Consider the following 19,200-nt stretch of genomic DNA (forward strand, 5'->3'; position numbering starts at 1 on the left):
ATTGTTGGGAAATGAAACTCAGAAGTACAAAATGATGTCATCAGATTAGTTGAAATTAAGGTCTGGGGCTTCTGATTTTTAGAACATAATACCACACTTTCCTGTACACCAAAGAGATTAGCAGTGCTTTACTCAGAAAGAAACCAAAATCATAGTTTTCACAAATAGGGACTTCCCTTTTTTTCCCCCCAGTGAAGTCCTCCGGTATGAAATTAATTTGTATACATGTATAATAACATGACTTTGGTAATCATGTCAGTTATACTGCCTAAATGAAAAGAATAATATAGAAGCCTATTCCATTGTCTGGACACTACTGTTCCCATTTTGCATAACCAAACATGTAAAACGTTGAATCCCCTAGCGAATTTAAAGTTTCTCTCAAAACTGAGGGTGGGAGGAAGTCATAGCAGTTCAGGGTCAAGATCTAAATTTTGAGGCATCATAATTAAGCTCTTCAAGTACAGGGCTCTGGCTCAGCAGCCAAGTCCAAGTATGAGATTCATTAAAGCATTTCATTTTCAACTGTCATTAACAGCGATCAGCGTCATTCCCCTACTCCCAATGAATGCTTGCCATTGGTTGGGCAAATTCACCCACAAAGAGAAAGTCTCAACAGCAGCTGCCTGCTTACACAGAAGAAAGATTCCAGAGTAGCTTAATGCTTTGCCACTGAATAATGCCCTAGCTGCTTGAATAATCAGAGCTACCTATCACATTGTACAATAATCATATCCTATCTAAAATTCATTACTTCCAAAGGAATATATCAGTGAAAACTGTCCTGATCAATGACCACTTTGTAAAAGGAGATCCCCATGAAATACCATTGTGGGAAGTTTTACATTTGTACATCGATTTGCCAAGTCTTTACATAATCGGTCTTAGTGACAACACAGCGAGAATCCATAAGCATAGCTTATGCTTCAGCTGATGATTTCCCAAAGCCACATGTGATTTCTACTTTAAAAGAAATCCACAACCTTTTAGGTTATCACACTTGGATTATGCCTTTGATTTCAAAGCATTCCCTTTACATTATTCCCTTTACATTATGGATTCTCACCTTAACAATACAACTCAAGCTATTTGGAGCTCCTGTTACTGCTGTTTCTTTAGCTATCTGAGTTTTTTTTTTTTCTGGGAATTTCACTATTAAATTCTTACTACACACTTTGCTCACAAATGAACGTTTCCTTTCTATACCACTAATCACAATAATATTTGAGGAATTAGAAGTAAATAGACAGAACCAAAACTGAACAATGAACAATAACAAGCATCTAAACCTCACTGTTCCTTTTGGTGCAGCCACCCCAGACAAGTGGCACACAGCTACTCAAGTCTGAGGGCCCCTCCATGTGGCTAGAAGAAGCCAGGCATCTTGCTTTTGTAATTGTTTGGCCTTCCAAGTGGTTTAGTGAGTCACAAAACCCATATCATTTCATCTCTCACAAATGGAAACAGGTATGCTTTGTTGGGCTGGTTTTCAGTCCTCAGTGCCTGGGGCCCAGTTCCTGCAGAGCACAGCTCCCAGTCCTGGAGGCCTTTGTCCAGGCTGAGGTGTGTCTGCAGACTCTCTTCTCCAGCAGGCAGCTATGCGTTGACCGGCAATGTGATTTTCCTCAGCACATTTCCAGCCTTCCCCATTGTGCCTCTTGCTAATGGTGCTGATATATTTCTGAGCTTTTCCATTTGCCTTGGTTTTGCTAGAGGAAGAACAGGTGCTTCTACCCTTTCCTTATTTCTGGGAATTGTACACTGCTCAGCTGGCTCTGGTTTGCCTGCTGGCATCAAATGTGGGACAAATGGAGAAAGTATATTCTGCTAATCTCCTAGCTTCATCTCCCTTGAGGAGTTTTCCTCCATGCTTATCAGATCTGGGTTCCAAAGGCTCATAACCTAGCTCTTCAGATAGTATTTGGCAAGGACAGTGGCCTTGAAACTGTGCCATTTGTGGGTGAATGTACAAAGCACCAAATCAACAAACTATTTGTCATCATTCCATTGCCTTTCCTCCATGTGTGACGCACTGCTCGAACCATCCAAATACATAAGCAGTGCCACAGGAAAAGGGGCAAACTCATTGAGGATCAACTATAGATGAGAAGTTTCTCAACCATTGTCTTCCTCCACCCTCAAAAGGGCCTGGAATGCAGGCATTGATTTCTCCATTGTTACAAAGATAGAGCCTGAGGTTCAAGAGAAGTAAAACTTCCCTGGATCACCCAATTTCTCAGTGGCACAGGCTTGAAGCAAACACAGCAAAAAGAAGGAATGTATTGCTCTTGTGTTCAGAGATGTGTAACAGTGGGAGAAATATCACATAGCTGACTCCATCTTGCTTCTAACCTCACAGGCTAACTGCCTTTGGTCATTCCTGCACATAGGCCAAGCTAATGATGGAAAGAATTTAGATTATAGTTTAACTTCAGAACTAATGACCATCTCTCTTTTGAAACAGACCCCTGAGGAGATTAGAAAGTATGCACACAAATAACAATGCCATCTTAAAAATTTATAGAAACAAGGTCAATCTGGAAAATAGTTGACCATGAACAAAGAAGTTTTGCAACCTCCTAGATTCCTGCTGATGCCCAGATGCCTGTAGTCAACAGTCAACTGTGGACCTTAACCCCCTACCTATTCCCCCTTCCCCTAACATAAAAGGAGCCTAACAATCTATCAACTTAAGATGGTTCTTTAGTACATCAGTCTGCCATCTTCTAGGATTGCTGGCTCCCTGAAAAAAAGTCATCTTCCTTGCCCCAATATCTTGTCTTATTGGCTGTCATGTGGTAAGCAGTAAGAGCTTTGGACTTGACTATAGAAGGTAAATTCTTTTATAAGGGCTGCCAACCAGAAGCATGTTGCTGGTTTGTTGGTGAAGTACAAGAAGGGTGTTAAATAGAACTGAGTGGTCAAGGATGTTTTAGGGCCTTTGAGGCTCATAAATTTCTACTGAGCTGAGACTCAACACTTGCCCCACACCCTTAGCATTTTACCCTGTTGACTGTACATGTGTTGGTGTCCCCCACTAAATCATGAACTCTTTGGTGAGGATGATAGTAATTACTCCCATGAACTGTGTGCTTCCTTGGTGCCAAGTGTTGTACATACCTTGTCTTGTCTTTTTCTCCCAGCAACCCTGGAATGTATGTTTTAGTAGCCTCATTGTACAGATGAAAAAGTGAGACAGAGAGGTAACTCACTTGCTCCACAGCTTCACTCCTGGAAAATTAGAGCTGAGATCTATGTTGTCTGTCTGATTCTAGCAAAAGTTCTCAGTTGCAAGATGTACAAAAGACCCTCACCCCTAGGGCAAGTTCCGGGTCCTTGGAAGAGTGGAATCCATTGCTATTTAGAAATAGAAGTAAGGGCCGGGCACGGTGGCTCATGCCTGTAATTGCAGCATTTTGGGAGGCTGAGGCAGGTGGAGAGGCAGGAGTTCGAGACCAGCTTGGTCAACATGGTGAAACCCTGTCTCCAATAAAAAAAAAAAAAAAAAAGCTGGGCTTGGTGACGCACATCTGTTCCAGCTACTCAGGAGGCTGAGGCAAGAGAATCGCTTGAACGCAGGAGGCAGAGGTTGCAGTGAGCTGAGATTGCGCCACTGCACTGCAGCCTGGGTGACAGAAAAAGACTCTGTCTCAAAAAAAAAAAAACAAAAGGGAAAAGAAAAAAAAAGAAATAGAAGTAAGAACTCTGGAACTGAGGACTTTCTTTTCACTTAGCTGGATATCAACCAGCCTTCTGGAAATTGTAGTGTTACACAGGCACCAGAAGAAGCTACTATAAGGTGCTGTTGGAGGTTCCCACAGGCTCTCAAAATGTTTCCCTCACCTAGATCACAGTGACATTTCCACCAATGAAGACTTGAGGTTGAACCACTATTAAAACGCAAATTCTGGAAGCGCTCATTTATTGAACTATAGTGGCCTGAATGGTTTATTGAGTTCTTTGGTATATTCTCAGGAAGGTTCAGTTTGGAGGAGGAAGGGGTCTGACAGAAGAAAATAGACAACAAAGTGGGAGGGGGACAAGAAAAGGAGTTGGGGGCTTATGTGGGGCATCTTAGTAGGGTAAGCAGAGGTAAAAGAAATTCTTCCTGAAACAGAGTAGGATGACAGTGGAGAAGTGAAATAAGCAGGTAAACTTATTCCTTGGGCCTAGCATACCACTCTGTGTGATCCTCTAGATGAAATACATACAAGTGGTCATTAGTGTGTGATGACCATGGACAACCTGGGACATAGGTCAACACCAAAGACAGTGTGCTGCCTTATAGTTTTGAGTCCAGACCTATATAGGTAATTAGAAAACTTTCATTTCTTTAGGAGACATGGACAGTGATTTGGTTTGGCACTAGTTAGGCTGACAAGGACTTGGTTTTTAACCATCTGTTATCTGTGATTATTTGAAATATTCAGTTTCAAAAGTTTAACCCACTTATTGAACATTCCAATTCCAAAGACACTGTTAGGCACTGGGGCAGGGTAAACAAAGGAGAATAAGTCATAGTCCTGCCCTCAGGTAGCTTATACCATAGTGGTCTTGACCAAGAAGTCTATGTTTGACACAAGGTGATAAATGAAGGTGGTAGGGTAATGCCATGAGTGTAGTAAGTACATTCTAGAATTCCCCTTTAGGTGACAGGTTTTGCCTTCCCTCATCCTCTTCCCAAATCTTAGCAAGCCTCTAGCTCCACTGACTGATGTTTAACTCCACGTATCCTTCTGGACATCCAACCCATGCAATCCTTTTCTGTTGAGAAACTTCTGAGGCCTGTGATGACCTGAGACAAATGCAGAGAGGAACTTACACCTCCAGTCTCCTGAAAGTGGGTGTACATGCCAACATTGGGGGCCTAAGTGAACCCCGACATTCCCAAGTTCCTGCAGAAGACTGAACCCGTGCAGGCTTAGATCCTAGGACTCTTAAACCTGATACTTAACTCTGTCTAGATTATTTGTAAACTCACTGCTGAAAGTACATGCCCACCAATACCCAGATGTGTGCATCTTGTGTGATTTCATCTGTTCTTCTATACTTTTCTCTGAAAATACTGCTGTTCATCCCTAAATAGCCACATTAAATATACACTTGAGTTTAGAAAGGAAGCTCCAGGGCCACTAAAGAGTCACTGCTACTACTACTGGGGGATCAGCAATAGTCTGTAGGCTCCAGCTTCACATAATAATAGCATCTCGCGTGTGAGATAACTTTAAAAGGGTATGTAGCCCATATTAATATATATGGTATATTTTTGTAAAGGCTGGAGGACAGGAGAGGGGGACATTTTTATGAATGCTCTTTTATATCTTTGAATTTTAAATGAACTAAATGAATTTTAAATCATGCATAAAAATAAATAAAAATTTAAAAGTCACAGATATGAACACTATTATGGTTTCAATGATGTCCTTTGAAAAGTAAAATAAGAAAAGTTGCTAAGAGAAAAATAAAACTCATTGAATCAAATCCTGAGGGAGGTGATAGACTCATTCCTGTGATCACATAACTGCCATTAATTGCTCTGATCTTTAAATGACTTGATTTTAGCTTAGGACATACCTATATCAAATATATATTCACCCTTACTTTCTGCTAAATATTTAACCAAAATCATCCCAATAAAGAAGAAATTTACATTATCGGTTTGAAGATAAATTTTTTTAAACATTTAGCTTTTTGTAGGATTCTGAGTTATTTGGAGAATATGCAAAGATTTGAAATAGCTTTCAAACTTTAATTAACTGATGTTGCCACTGCAATCTTCCAAAATTGAGTATAGTTTACTGCAACTATATATATGGATTTCTGTTTTCTTTGCAGTTTTAAATTTGGAAGTCAACCGTAAGAAATACCTGACACATATCATATAATGTTTTAAAATAACATTTTTTTTGAAAATTAAAGTTGAATAAACAAATTGATGATTTGATTAGGTAAATTCAACACTTCCAATGAACGCATGTTAATCTCTGTTGAAAATTACCCTATGGAAACTGGAGCAAAAAAATTGCATCTTATATAATTAAAATATATAACTAGTTTAAACATATAATATAGAAGACAAATAATCACAATTACTGTCTTTATAGCCATTGCTGAATAATTCACTTACTTAAGTTAAAATCTTAATGCATTTCCTTACATAAACTTCAATTCTGCTAAATCCCTTGTTGTTACCATCATTAGGAAGGAAGGAAGGTCTGTTACTTTCACGCTAGTTATTGAGAAACCAAGTAACTTGAGAGAAGACATTTTTGAAGGTAGATATGCAGTGAAAAGCAGAGAAGACAGAATGAAATATTGTGTTTCCTAGGCTTATTTCACTTCTACTAATAAAACACTGGAGAGAAGCCATCAAAATTTTAAAGCAAATAATGTGGTAACAAATAAATTAATATGACTCTCTTTTCTTAATTTTTTTTTTTTAAGTTTCTGAAGGCCAGCCTCAGATGGCTGTGGGGAGCAATTAGAATTTGCTTCATGGCTTGTTGAATAACTTTGGTTTCTTCAGTCTTTGATAAGTGGCAGGTGGGTGGGTACAACACAGAAACTATGAATAGTAGGCAGAAAGAGTTTGAGGAAAAGAGAGGGCATTTCATCAAGACTCCTCTGGTATTGGCAACTTTTACCAGCCAGTGCCCTCTTGGCGGCGGGGTGGGGGGTGGTTTATCCTCCCACCTTGGCAGATGGCAGGTGGTTTAGATGTGAGGCCTTCCTGGAGGGGGGGTTGGATCATTCAGCCTCTAGATTACGCCATCTCCCCACCAGTCCAACTCCCGGAAGCCCGGCCCAGTTTTAGTGTCTCCTAGTGGTACCTTGGGGTTTTTGCAGGAGAAACAAGTCTACTTCTGAAGGTGGCAGCTTCAATTATATAGAAAAGTGGCACAACACAGTGGCTAGGAACCCAGAGCTCTACAGACGGATTCAGTTCAAAACCTGGCTTTACTACTTACCAGCTGTATGATCTTGGGCATATGACTTAACCTCTTTTTTTGCCTCAGTTTCCTCATCTATAAAATGATAATAAGAGTACACACTTTATTATAAAGGGTGGCTGGAAGGACTAAATGAGTTAAAACATGAAATTCTTAAAACAAGGCCTTGCGTATAGTCAGTGCCCACTAAATGCTTGCGATTATATTAGCACTTATACGGAGAAACTGATCAACTGTAGAAAGCCCCATGTAAATGTCTGATAGCGGGAAGGCCTTGGTAAACACAGCCAAAGTGTCAAAACACTCAGAAAAGAGATAAACTAGTAATGCGAATGTGACCTTTCCAGCACTTACTAAAAGCACAGTAATCAAAAACAACAAAAGCCATCAGAATAGTCTTACGAGACAGGATGAAATTTTTATGGTTAAGAGGCAAAAGCAGCAAACAGAAGTTTCTCCCCAGGCAGGGATTTGTTTTGTTCTGCTTAAACAAGTTAAGGTTAAAATTCCTAATGTTTTTAAATAGCACTAGATATTATTCTGTTTTAGTTCAAAACAAGGGGTCTAAAACAAGGGGTCTAAAACAAGGGTAGGGCAGGAACAATCATCTTGAGCAGGACTAGGTTTTCCAGCACTTTCGCTGGTCCCCTCCATCTGAAAGCCATGCTGGCCATACCTCCAAATTCCATCCTGAATCCAACACCTCTTCCACCTTGCTTGCTGTCACCTTGGCATGATCCACCCTCCCCTCTTGCTTGTACTTCTGATCAGCCTCCTACAAACCCTCTGCTTTCAGTCTTCAAGCCATTCTCCACACAGAAGCTGGGAAGAGCTCTCAAAGGCAATGCCAACCATGTTCCTTCCCTGCTGAAAACCTCCCAATGAGTTAGGATGTTAGGCTCTCAAAGCACTTAACAGCCTAACTCCATCCCATGACCTCGGGCCCTCCTTGCTCTTTTCCCACCTGTCCCTCATTGCTTCTTACCTTGGGTCCAGCCACAGTGGTCTCCTTTCTGTTTCCTGAACAACTCAGACCTTTTCCAGTCTTAGGACTTTTGCTGTTGTTCTTTCTGCCTGAAGCCTTCTTTCTGCCAGCTCTCGGCATGCTTTTCTTTTTGGTATTGATGTGCTAGCTTGAAGGCCACCTCCTCAGACAGTGCAACTCATACAAGCTACTGAAAACAGCCCTCAGCAAACTCTATTCCCTTCAGTTCATTGCATTTTTTTCATAGTACTGACTAATTTATTGGGTTTTATTTATTGTTTGTTTTTAGTGTGGATATCTGTTTCCTCTTACTGGAATCTAAACTACACTAGAGTAGGAACTTCATCCTTCTATCTCCAGCTCCTATAATGGGTCCTTGGAACAAAGCAGAACCTCCATAAACATCAGTTGAGTGAATAAAGAAATTCTGATGCCCATGATACTTGACTAACAGGAGGCCTCTGTCCATCCTTCTCCCCTGCAATCTTTTTTCTTATTTTCTCCTAATCCCACAATCTCAGCACCCCAGAAAACAAAATGCTACATCACCTTCTGTCCCCCAGCATCTTCCATCAAATCTAATACAAAAACCTGGTTTCTTTTTGTTATTAATACAACCTTCTGAGGATTGGTGTATCAGACTTGGCTGGACCCTGGATAACTGATTCCAGAATCATTCTCGAAATCACAGATTCTTCCACATTTAGGATGACTTGGAATTGGCTTTTTCCAAATCCAAATTTGTGAGTACCCCAGCCTACTCTGATACTAAGTAGCTTCTGCAACCAAAATGATTTCCAGGGTCTGAGAGGGTGTTACACAGCCTAGTTATTTCTTGGCTAATTTACCTTGGTAAAGCCTACCCAATGACAGTCCCTGGAGACTACTGCTGTAATTATATTTTTAATAAGGGTGTGAACAGGAACAGAGTTAATTGGCTTTAAAATGGCTGAGACAAGAAAGCAAGTCTTGGTTAACTAAAGATTAACATAGCAATTGGGAAATCTAATATATAGGTGGCAGGAAAGCTTAACCTTTATCTTTCAATCTCATAATTAATTAGCAAGCTTCTGGCAATCTGATTTCTAAATTGCACACAGAAAATTTTAGTCATGAGGCTACTGAGTGTGAGGTCTCTCTATAGAAGTAGCAAATTTAAATTATGCTCAAAATCATGTTTTTTAAAGAACAGAATGATGAAATTGCTACTCAACAAAAATATAGTTTGATGGTTTTATGGGCCATGAGACTCTAAAACAAGGCAAAAGAAGAAATATAAATAAGTAATTAAGATTTGGATCATAGCTGACCAGTAGTAGCTCTTAGCCCCGGATGCACATTATAAACCTGGAGAACTGTAAATAAATACGAATGTCCAGGCCCCTTCCCAGAATATTGATTCAGTGAGTCTATGAGTTGGTTCTAAAGCTCCCTAGGTGATTCTCACGTGCAATCAGTGTGGAGCAACACTGTTTAAGAGGCTTGCTTTTTGCTATTGCTAAAGCTTTTGGAAATTGTTTTAAATCAGTAATGGATTTCGAGACAGAGAAAAGAAAACCCAACCATTTGGGAATGGTACAAATTGACCTATCTTTTTGTCTAAAGAGGCTGTATTGCCAAGACTCTGGCTTTTTCCCCGCACTGTCCTTCAGAAGAACCTCCGTCCCCACCCCCAGTCTCACCATGGGCAGTGAACCCAGAAGCTCCCAACACACATAAAGGATTCTTTAAAATGTAGCTGTTGGCCGGGTGCGATGGCTCATGCCTGTAATCCCAGCACTTTGAGAGGCCAAGGCGGGCAGATCAGGAGGTCAAGAGATCGAGACCATCCTGGCCAACATGGTGAAACCCCATCTCTACTAAAAATACAAAAATTAGCCAGGCTTGGTGGCGTGTGCCTGTAGTCCCAGCTACTCGGGAGGCTGAGGCAGGAGACTAGCTTGAACCCGGGAGGCAGAGGTTGCAGTGAGCCGAGATCGCGCCACTGCACTCCAGCCTGGAGACAGAGCAAGACTCCATCCAAAAGAAAAAAAAAAGCAGCTGTTTAAAATGCTGGGCTTTCTCCTCTTTTTTTCAGGGGTGTAGCAAAAAGCTGATATCCTTTCAGTGAACAAGAGCTTCAGAGAAGGGAAATTAGAACAGCCGTAAAGTGTGGGGCTAGGAGCAGTGGAATAGCAACCAAAGTCTTCGCTTCCCAGATGTTAGAGTGGATAAACTATAAATATGCAAGGCCAAACTTCACTAGACTGAGAGCTCCCAGGCATCAGGGACGGGGCTCTCGGGACCACTGTGACTGCCTATGGGTCATTGACACTCAGATAATCACAGTGTTGGCAGCTTAGGGAAACCAGTCATCTTCACCTACTGATCTGTGACACTGATTCATTCATGTAAGAAATAACATTCTAACACCAACAGGAGAGTGGGTAGACTCACTTTGGGAGTTTAATAAGGTATGTGGAATTCAGTGGCTGGAAATTCTAATTTCATCTCCCTGAGAATTCTCATTTCACCTTCATCACCAGCTAGTCTCCTGGCCCAAGGCAAGTAATTAAACTCCATTTCTCAATTTGTAAAGTTGGAAAGGTGAGGGAAGATTGCAGATGCTTATAAAATAGCTACTGTGGGCACTATTAGGCATGATAATAAAGCCCTTGGCAATGATTACAAAAAGCCTGGTAGAAACAAGCACCTTTGAGATGCCCATTGTGCCCCACTTAGCTAGGATCCACTATAGGACACCCCCAAAGTACACAGAGGACAAGAGTAGGCAGCTGGTTACAGAGGCTTTCAGCCACATCATCCAAGTAGACAGAATCACCACGAGGAATTATCTGTGAATTTAAAAGACTACATACAAATGTGCGTGTATATACAGTTTCTACAAATTAAAGGTCACACTCTTGGTTGTCCATTTAATCTCCTTTAAAAGATTACTTCTTTCATTTTATGTCCCATGATTATGATATAAAAATCTTGGTTTTTGCTCAGTGATTCTCAACTCTGACTTCACATTAGAATATTCTGGGAAATTGAGACAGAAACAAAAACAAAACAAAATCAATCAAAAACACCACTGAGACCAGTCCCCAGTCTTAAACTAATTAAATGGAAGCTCTGGAGTGGGGCTGAGGGATTTGTAATTTTTAAAAGCTTCCCAGGTGATTCTGATGTAAAGCTCAGATCTGGAGCCACTGGATTAAGCCAACTGTTCTTTTCCACATCACGCACCCCCGAACCCATGCACATTTCCACTGCCACACCACTGTGCATTTTTTCTTATGTGAGGTGGCTCTCTCCTTCTCTCCTTGTGTCTTTAGGCTTCCAGCCCTCAATGTCCATTTTCTACTTTGTCTTTCTTAATGTACCTTTGAGGTTATGGGCATGCTGCCCTCCAGAATTGCAAAACTTTGTTTGCATCATTTATGTAACACTTAGAAAATGTTCTTTACATGCTACTGGTGTTTTATGTTTCTGTCCACCTTCCCAACTAGGAACTATGCTCCTCCAGAGCAAGAACCATGTTTTATTCTTCTATTTTCCCCGTGGAGTCTAGCATAGATTTCCTGGCTTACACAATGCTGAAAAATATGTGTTGCCGTTGATGTAGAAATATTACCAGGGCAGCCCTAGAGAAATAGCTGGGAAAGCTCATTATTTTCTTAAATTGTTATCTTCCCTAGTTTCTTTATCTATAGATACTCTTGCTTAAAGAACTCCAGATGGCCTGGGATGTCGCAGGAACTTGGTGATCCTTTGCCAAATACAAGAGGCCTGCAGGAAACCAGTGCAAACCAGAACCGGCTACCCCTTCTTCCATTTAGGTCATTAACATAGCATTACAATGCTGGGCTCCCCACCCCTAGAAGAAAACTGCCACCATTTTCTCTCCACAGGATGCATGGAGAAGCATGTTTATCTGTGTGTGTGCCTCTGTACTTCCTCCCTGCATGTGTTTACATAGCTCCCCGCCCCGCATCTAACTCGTCACAATCCTGCAGCTTCCCACAGCTGGGGAGAAGATGACTTTTTAGAGCAAGAGGTCTCTCATTTTCCATTTCTGGCCAGTGAATAAAACCAGCTTGTCCTTTTTCAGTTGGGTGTTCTCTCTCTGGAACCTACACAGACTAGAGAAAGAACTCAGTCTACCAGTGACAGATGCACTAAGATTCATTCTTGTCAGCTTCTTTACTGCCATTTCCCCCAGATTTGGATTTCAAGTGGAAATGAACAAATGTTATTCCAAGAGAATCTTACATAATGTTTTGCTCCAGCTACATAAAGGCAACTCCTCCCTGCAGGCACATGTCTAGAGATGCCATTTGTATTCAGGTTATCAATCATAACCATGGCCAATTTGTACAGCACATTTCACCATTAGCATTTTTTGTGGCATTATCTCATCAACACCAAACTTACTACAGGAAGTAAGGGAGAAAGTTAGGGGGAAAAAGGGAGAGAGAGGGCAACACGCAAACCAGTAGAGTAGACAAAAGGAGAATCCAGGTCTTTGCTCTTCAGAGACTTTCTCCAGCAATACCAGAATCTGACTGCTCTTTTTTTTGAAATAAGTGAAACTGCAGGAAAAAAATTACATCTTTATTTCATTGACATATTTGAGGGCCACTTTAGCTAGTGGACAAAAGAAACTGAAGTTGGTCTTTTGTGATGCCCCTGGAGTAGCCCTTCTGGCAACTGGGACTACTTTTTGTTCATGCTGTTTTATGCAAGAGGACAGGGAGAAACATTTATTACTGCATGAGATTACTTATTTAATGAGCTTTGCACAAAAACATGAAGTTCTAGTTGTCTCCTCATCTGATTTTACAAAGTGCCCAAAACTACAAAGACAATGTACTAGGAAGTGATTTAAAGGTAAAACTTTTAAATGAAAATGACCCTTTCACTGTAGGACGTTTGAAAGCCTCTTGAGATTTACCTGAGTGAGAGGATTGGTCTTGGTGATGAATGTAATCACTGAGTCTATTTTATCAGATCCCAAAGTGACATGGTATAGTGGACTTCAAATGATCACCTGCTAACCAGCAGCATGAGGGTCGGGGAGAAGGAAGAGGGACCTCTTTTCTCTCGTGCTTCACCAAATAACTGAATATGGGGGCAGATGAGAAGGAGCCTGACACAAGAATAGAGGAAGAAGTCACGTTTGGAAGAAGGGGGAAAAAGGTCCTATCATGTATTTGTCAACTTATTAGTCTAGATCAGTGCTATTCAACGGAAATATCATATGAGTCACATATGTAATTTAAACATTTCTATTAAGCCACATTAAAGGAAAAAGGTAAAATTAATTTTAATATATTTTATTTAAACTAGTATACCTAAAATATTATCATTTCAACACACAATCAATATAAAAATTGAGACAGTTTACTTTTGTTTTTGTTTTTGTTTGAGACGGAGTCTCACTCTTTCACCCAGGCTGGAGTGCAATGGCGCAATCTTGGCTCACTGCAACCTCCGCCTCCCGGGTTCAAGAGACTTTCCTGCCTCAGCCTCCCAAGTAGCTGGGATTACAGGCGCCCACTACCATGCCTGCCTAATTTTTGCATTTTTAATAGAGATGGGGTTTCACCGTGTTCCCCAGGCTGGTCTCGAACTCCTGAGCTCACGCAATCCACCCGCCTCGGCCTCCTAAAGTGCTTGGATTACAGGCATGAGCCACCACACCTGGCCAAGACAGTTTACTTTTTTGGGGGAATACTAGGTCTTAAAAATCTGGGGTGCGTTGTACATTTACAGTACATCTCAATATGAAATAGCCACATTTCAGGTGCTCAGTAGGCACATGTGGCTAGTGGCTACTGTATTGGACAGTTCAGTTGTAGGTGCACTAACTGGAATTTGGGACATCAAATACAAATCGTTGTCAGCATTCAGCTACTTAATTTACTTTTGATATTCTCCTTCTATCGGCTTCCTTACTTTCTCCAAAAGACATTATCTCAAAGGCCACATGCTGTGTTAGCAAATAGTTGTGGGCTTTGGAGTGAAATAGACTAAGGGATTCAAATACCAGCCTCATAACCTTGGACTAGCTTCATAACCTTGGACTAGCTCCTTAACCTTGATGACTCTTGGTTTCTTCAACTGTAAAATAAAAACAAAAATAGCTAACTCACCAGATCATTGGGAAGATAAACAGAGTATACAGCACAGCTTAGAATAGTATAGTAGGCATTCAAACAATAATTCCCCATATATACAACTCAACTTCTAAAGGGCCCATCTTCAGACTTTAAGCTTTACTGCTTCATTTACTCCAATTTAAGAACTTTCTCTTGACAGTTCTGCTAAGGTAGCCCTTTCCCTAAACTTTCACAGGGCTGGCTCCCTTTCTGAAAATGCGGGTTTAAGTTCAAGGGTATCCTTTGTATGGCAGTCTTCTTTGACTTCCCTGTTGAAAGTTGCTCCCACGCCCTGTCACTCTGTAGCCTTCAGCCTCTATTTTCTTCATAGCATTTATCAGTACCTGAAATGATTTTATTTATGTATTTGTTCACCCGACTGTTTTCTGTCACTCTCTCTGGCATAGAAGCTCCACAAGGGCTGGGATCCTGTGTGTCTCATTCCCCACTGTGTCATCAAGTGCCCAGCATAAAACAGAGCTCAGCAAATGCTTGTCGAATAAATGAATGAAAACGTGCTCAGCACAGGGAGGTAAAGGTAAATGGTGTTCTGATTCTAAAGGTGGTAGAGAATGAACATTCCAGAGCTCTGTTTAACTAAAAGGATTGCCAAGGAAGTCAGTGACAGAGAGCCAGCCTCACCTGCTAATGTTGGGTATTGCCAATCTTGAGTCTAATGGCTGGGCTTGGGAAGGGTCAGGAATATTATTCTCCCATAGGTGATCTTGTTGTTGCTACCCGTTAATATGTATCACAAGCCAAGCACATGTTCACACCACTTAAAAGCACCCACTAGATTTGGCTATTCCTGCCTTTTAGAAGAATCTTAATCCGGTTGGCTGATGCAAATGCCTGATATTGGGGAGCTTGGGAGCACTGGGTAGTGGAAAAAGAGTGGGTGCCAAAGTCAGACAGACCTGGGCTTGGATCCTGGTTCTGCCTTTCCTGAGCTAGGCAGATGCGGGGTGTGGGGTGGGGGGGGGGTGTATGTACATTTCTATGTTTCAGTTTCTTTACTGGTAAAGCTTTAAATGATAACTCATACTCTGCAATCTTGATATGAGAATTAATTGAGGCAATTTGTGAAAGTGCTTAGCACATCTTAAAGGCTCAGTAAATAGTAGGCAACAATATTGCTATCTTTGCATGCAGGAATACCTCACCAAAGTATACTGATAGATCTTTGGCTACTCTGTGGATATCCAATTTCCTTTTAAGTTTCCGATGTTTCCTTCTTTCATTGCTACATCATCTGACCACTTGCAATGGAGGCACCAGGACCCCGTGGAGAGAGAGTACATGCTGAGTTGGCTACATCTGTGCCAAACTGTGAAAGATGACAATGGAGACATTTCTCTCTACAGTTTCTGAAGATGGACCCAGCCACAACACTTCTTTCCATGCCTGGATGTTTTTAGCTGCAGGCACAGCTCTAGCTGTTTTGTACTCAAGATTATGGGTCAAAAGAGAACTGAGAGACAGGTCAAGTATCCACGCCGGTCTGGACATACTTTACTTGCCGGCAATACATAGTGCTCTCCTTGACACTGCACAATTGGAACAGCCAGTCTGACTCTGTATTCTGAGCCCACCACTCCTTTTTGTGCATAACTAGACCAGAACTAATTTTACTCATTCTTCTACTAATGTAAGCCCCATAGGAGAGAGAGAGTAAGCTGTTCTAAAAAGCATGAGACTATTGAACACTTACCTATGGTGCCACATTCATATTAATAAAAACAGTTTATCATTGACTATGGGCTAGGCATGATTCATAGTATTTCCATTCTCCCAACAACCATGCCAAAAAAAAAAAAAAAAAAAGCAGCATTATTTTCATTGTGCTGACAGGAAAAGTGAAGCTCAGGAAAACTCAGAGGCTTGCTCAGTGTGGGAGTCAAGATCTGAAGCCCAGTCTGTTGAGCTCCAAAGCCCTGTGTGTTTTCTGATGTGCCTTGCTGGCACTGCTAGTGGAACACCCAGGGTCCCCAGAGATGTGAGTCCTTAGTCCTCTAAAGGCAAAGTACAGAGATTCAAAAGAATATGGCTGCCTACTCATACTATGCCTCAGGGAGCAAAGAGTGCTTCATTTCCAAACAAAGCCTTGGCCTCCCTGCCATCCAGCTAGGTGACCTGAAGAGCACTCTGATTCAGACAGCGATCCTCTTTAGATGGCTCTCCAGGGTTGGTGGGATTGAAAATTCTAGGGGTAAGGACTGTCACCTTAGGAGAGTCATTAAAAAGAGTTGTGAGGAGGGGTCCCCTGGAGTCAGAGGCTGGTAGAGCTCTGCAGAGAGCATGTGGGGAACTCACCCATGACAGGGGAGCTGTCTCCTTCAGCAGCGTGGCTGACTCCAGACCCCCAAGAAGGCTGTGGATTATTCCCACAGTCAGCCCAACCGGCAGCAAGGAGTTGGCTGGGTGGTCTTGATACAGGAGGAGGAACAAGGGATTGTCACCTGGGATTCAGGCATGGCTTTCAGGGAGTATCCACAAACCCTCAGGGATTGCATGTAAAATTTTATGTACATGCCATATGCATTTTCCCCCAGGAAGAGGACTCACAGCTAATTCTCAAAAGGACCTATCACCCCTAATTTTTAAGAACCACTGAAATTAATATTTTCATCTGCTCCTCTCTTGCACTATTCAGCACTTCCACCTCATTAAACATATATATATATATATATATATATATATATATATATATATATATATATAATTAATTCCCTAAACTTTGCAGAAAAAAAATCGAAGCCCAGAGAGGGTAAGTATCTTGCCCGAGTTTGCACAGCTGATGGTCAGGATTGGGATTAGCAGCACTTCCCTGGTCAAGCGAAGCACGATTTCAGGTGGGAAATCTTTCCCGGTCAACTTGACAAATGAAGACAAAGTGATCCCTCCAGACTAATAATAATGTTTTGCAACCATTTTCAAGTCCAGTCATAGAATCCCCTACGTTGCTTGTTCTTAGGGCAGTGTGGGTTGCTTCCCCAGGATACAGGTAGAGGTCACTAAAAGGATAGTTTTCTACTCAAAGAGCCAGAACTCTAGCCCTTGCCTTCCCCTGCCGCAGCACTCGGGCCGGCCCTCCAGTTACCTGAGTTTGCCTGACTTTAACCAACTCCTCTTCCCTTCCCTCCTCCCTTCTCCAGCGGGCTCTCCTTCCAGCTTCCTCCCGGGCTGCAATTCCTCTGCCTAGGTGCCTCCGTCCAGCTCCGGCTTCTGGCCCGGAAGCTGCTCATCTGCCCCTACCCCCGCTGACTTTTGGGAGGAGCAGCACCTTTCGGGTCAGCATTGCTAACCCTAAACTTTCCCCGCCGGATGCCCGCGAGGCTGCTGCGGCGGCGGCTGCTGCTGATGGGAGAGTCTCGAGTCCGGCTCTCATCACATCACCTGTCTGCGCCCCTTCCCCCTCCCCGCTCTTTTTTTCTTTTCTTTTTATTTTGACGCAAATAATTTGCATTCTGAGAATCCCACAATCAACGCCGAAACTCATGCTCAAGGATGCAGGTGAAGATGCCTTTGACAAAGGCGAATGCGAACCGAGTGCAGTTTGTAAAAGCTGGGGTTGGGGGCAGTGGTGGAGGCAAAGCACCTTAAGAGTATTTCTTAGCCCCTCTGAGAAGGGACATCCGGGCGGGAGGCGGGCGGATCCCCGGCTTCCCCGCCGGCTGCCGGCTCTGGCTCCTGGCTGGCGTTCTCTCCAGGAGCCCGCGCCGGTGGCCCCGCTCTCCCCTTCAGCACGCGGGCCTCGAACCCTCATCCCGGACAGCGGCCGCCCGCGCAGCCCCTGCCGCGCGCCGTCGGAGGCGGCCTCAGCTCGCCATGGGTACTCACTTTTGCCAGGGAGCAAAGTCTGCCACATCAGTCGATGAGTACTTCCTGCACGAGGACGTGAAGCTCCATTGTGTGGAAAGCTGTTTCGCGAACGGTCGGTAAAATCCAGAAAGAGGGAGAAGGAGTGAGTAAGGCAAAAAGCCCAGCCCAGAAAACCGGCGTCTGGGGATTTCAGCCTCCGCTCCACGGTCCCCAGCCCGGTGGCTCTGTGAGAAGAAGCTCAACTCGGTGCACTTGTTCACTCTTTCTTCATGAGAGGAGGAGTCAGTGTTGCAACATTTATGTTCCTTGCTGGAGGCAAAACAGTGATTTTCTTCAGCATGCAAAACGTCCAGAGCCTGCCAGTTTTACAAGGCGACGGAGGTAGTTGGGGGAGCTGGAATCCTGCGAAGACCTGAAGAAACAACTGATTTCCCCCAGATCGGTTTTGCATGATTAGGGCCACACATCTTTCATTGAGACTGTACCAGAAAATAGACAGACAAAACAATAATAAAAATGACTTAGTGAGTTGAATGACCTCAAAGATGATATTTTTCCAGGCAGCCAAGATGTGGAGTGTCTCCACGTCAAATTTCTTTCCTTATTTCTGAGTAACATCGAACAGCAGCTTGACAATATTTGAGAGGTTCTCCAGGGATTTGAATTGCACCTTGCCTGAGGAGTCAGATAGAAAGGAGCAAAAGAAGATAGTCAGTGACCTAAGAAGGTTTTGCTTTCTTTCTTTTTTCTTTTTTTAATACCCAAAGCGCAAACTTCCAGTGTGCTGTGTTTATTCTCTGCCATATGAATATAATACATAAACATTGGCGGTGCCTAAATAGCCCCACTTCTGTTGTTTTCCACAAACAAAGAATTTATCTTTTCTAATGGGCTGCATGTTGTTCTGACTTTTCTTCTTCTTGAAACCACACACAACCGCCTTTTCTCTTGCAAAAACAAAAACCCCACATTTAACAGTACTGAAACAAATAATAGCACCTGCCTGAATCAAATAGTTATTTCTGACTATGTATGTTGCTGGTGTCATTTGATGCCATAATAATTAATGCATCCGATTGTTACACAACCCAGAGGGCCACCAAGGAAATACTTTAAACCGAGGTTACTGAGTTTTTTGTTTGTTTGTTTGTTTGAGACAGAGTCTCGCTCTGTCGTTCAGACTGGATTGCAGTAGCCCCATCTCGGCTCACTGGAACCTCCGCCTCCTGGATTCAAGCAATTGTCCTGCTTCAGCCTCCCGAGTAGGTGGGATTACAGGCGCGTGCCACCATGTCCG

General features: G+C 42.5%; 1 protein-coding gene across 1 annotated transcript in view; it reads right to left on the minus strand.

The window, feature by feature from the left end:
* Positions 1-18,148, minus strand: part of PRLR (prolactin receptor) — a 164,226-nt gene extending 146,078 nt beyond the window's left edge. Inside the window, exon 1 of the mRNA XM_004058975.5 lies at positions 17,922-18,148. The gene's annotated coding sequence lies outside the window, so the exon portion shown is untranslated. The remainder of the gene's footprint in view (positions 1-17,921) is intronic.
* Positions 18,149-19,200: the final 1,052 nt, after the last annotated feature.

The sequence above is a fragment of the Gorilla gorilla genome, chromosome 19 (assembly GCF_029281585.2).
Source record: "Gorilla gorilla gorilla isolate KB3781 chromosome 19, NHGRI_mGorGor1-v2.1_pri, whole genome shotgun sequence".
In the NCBI taxonomy this organism is placed as follows: domain Eukaryota; kingdom Metazoa; phylum Chordata; class Mammalia; order Primates; family Hominidae; genus Gorilla; species Gorilla gorilla.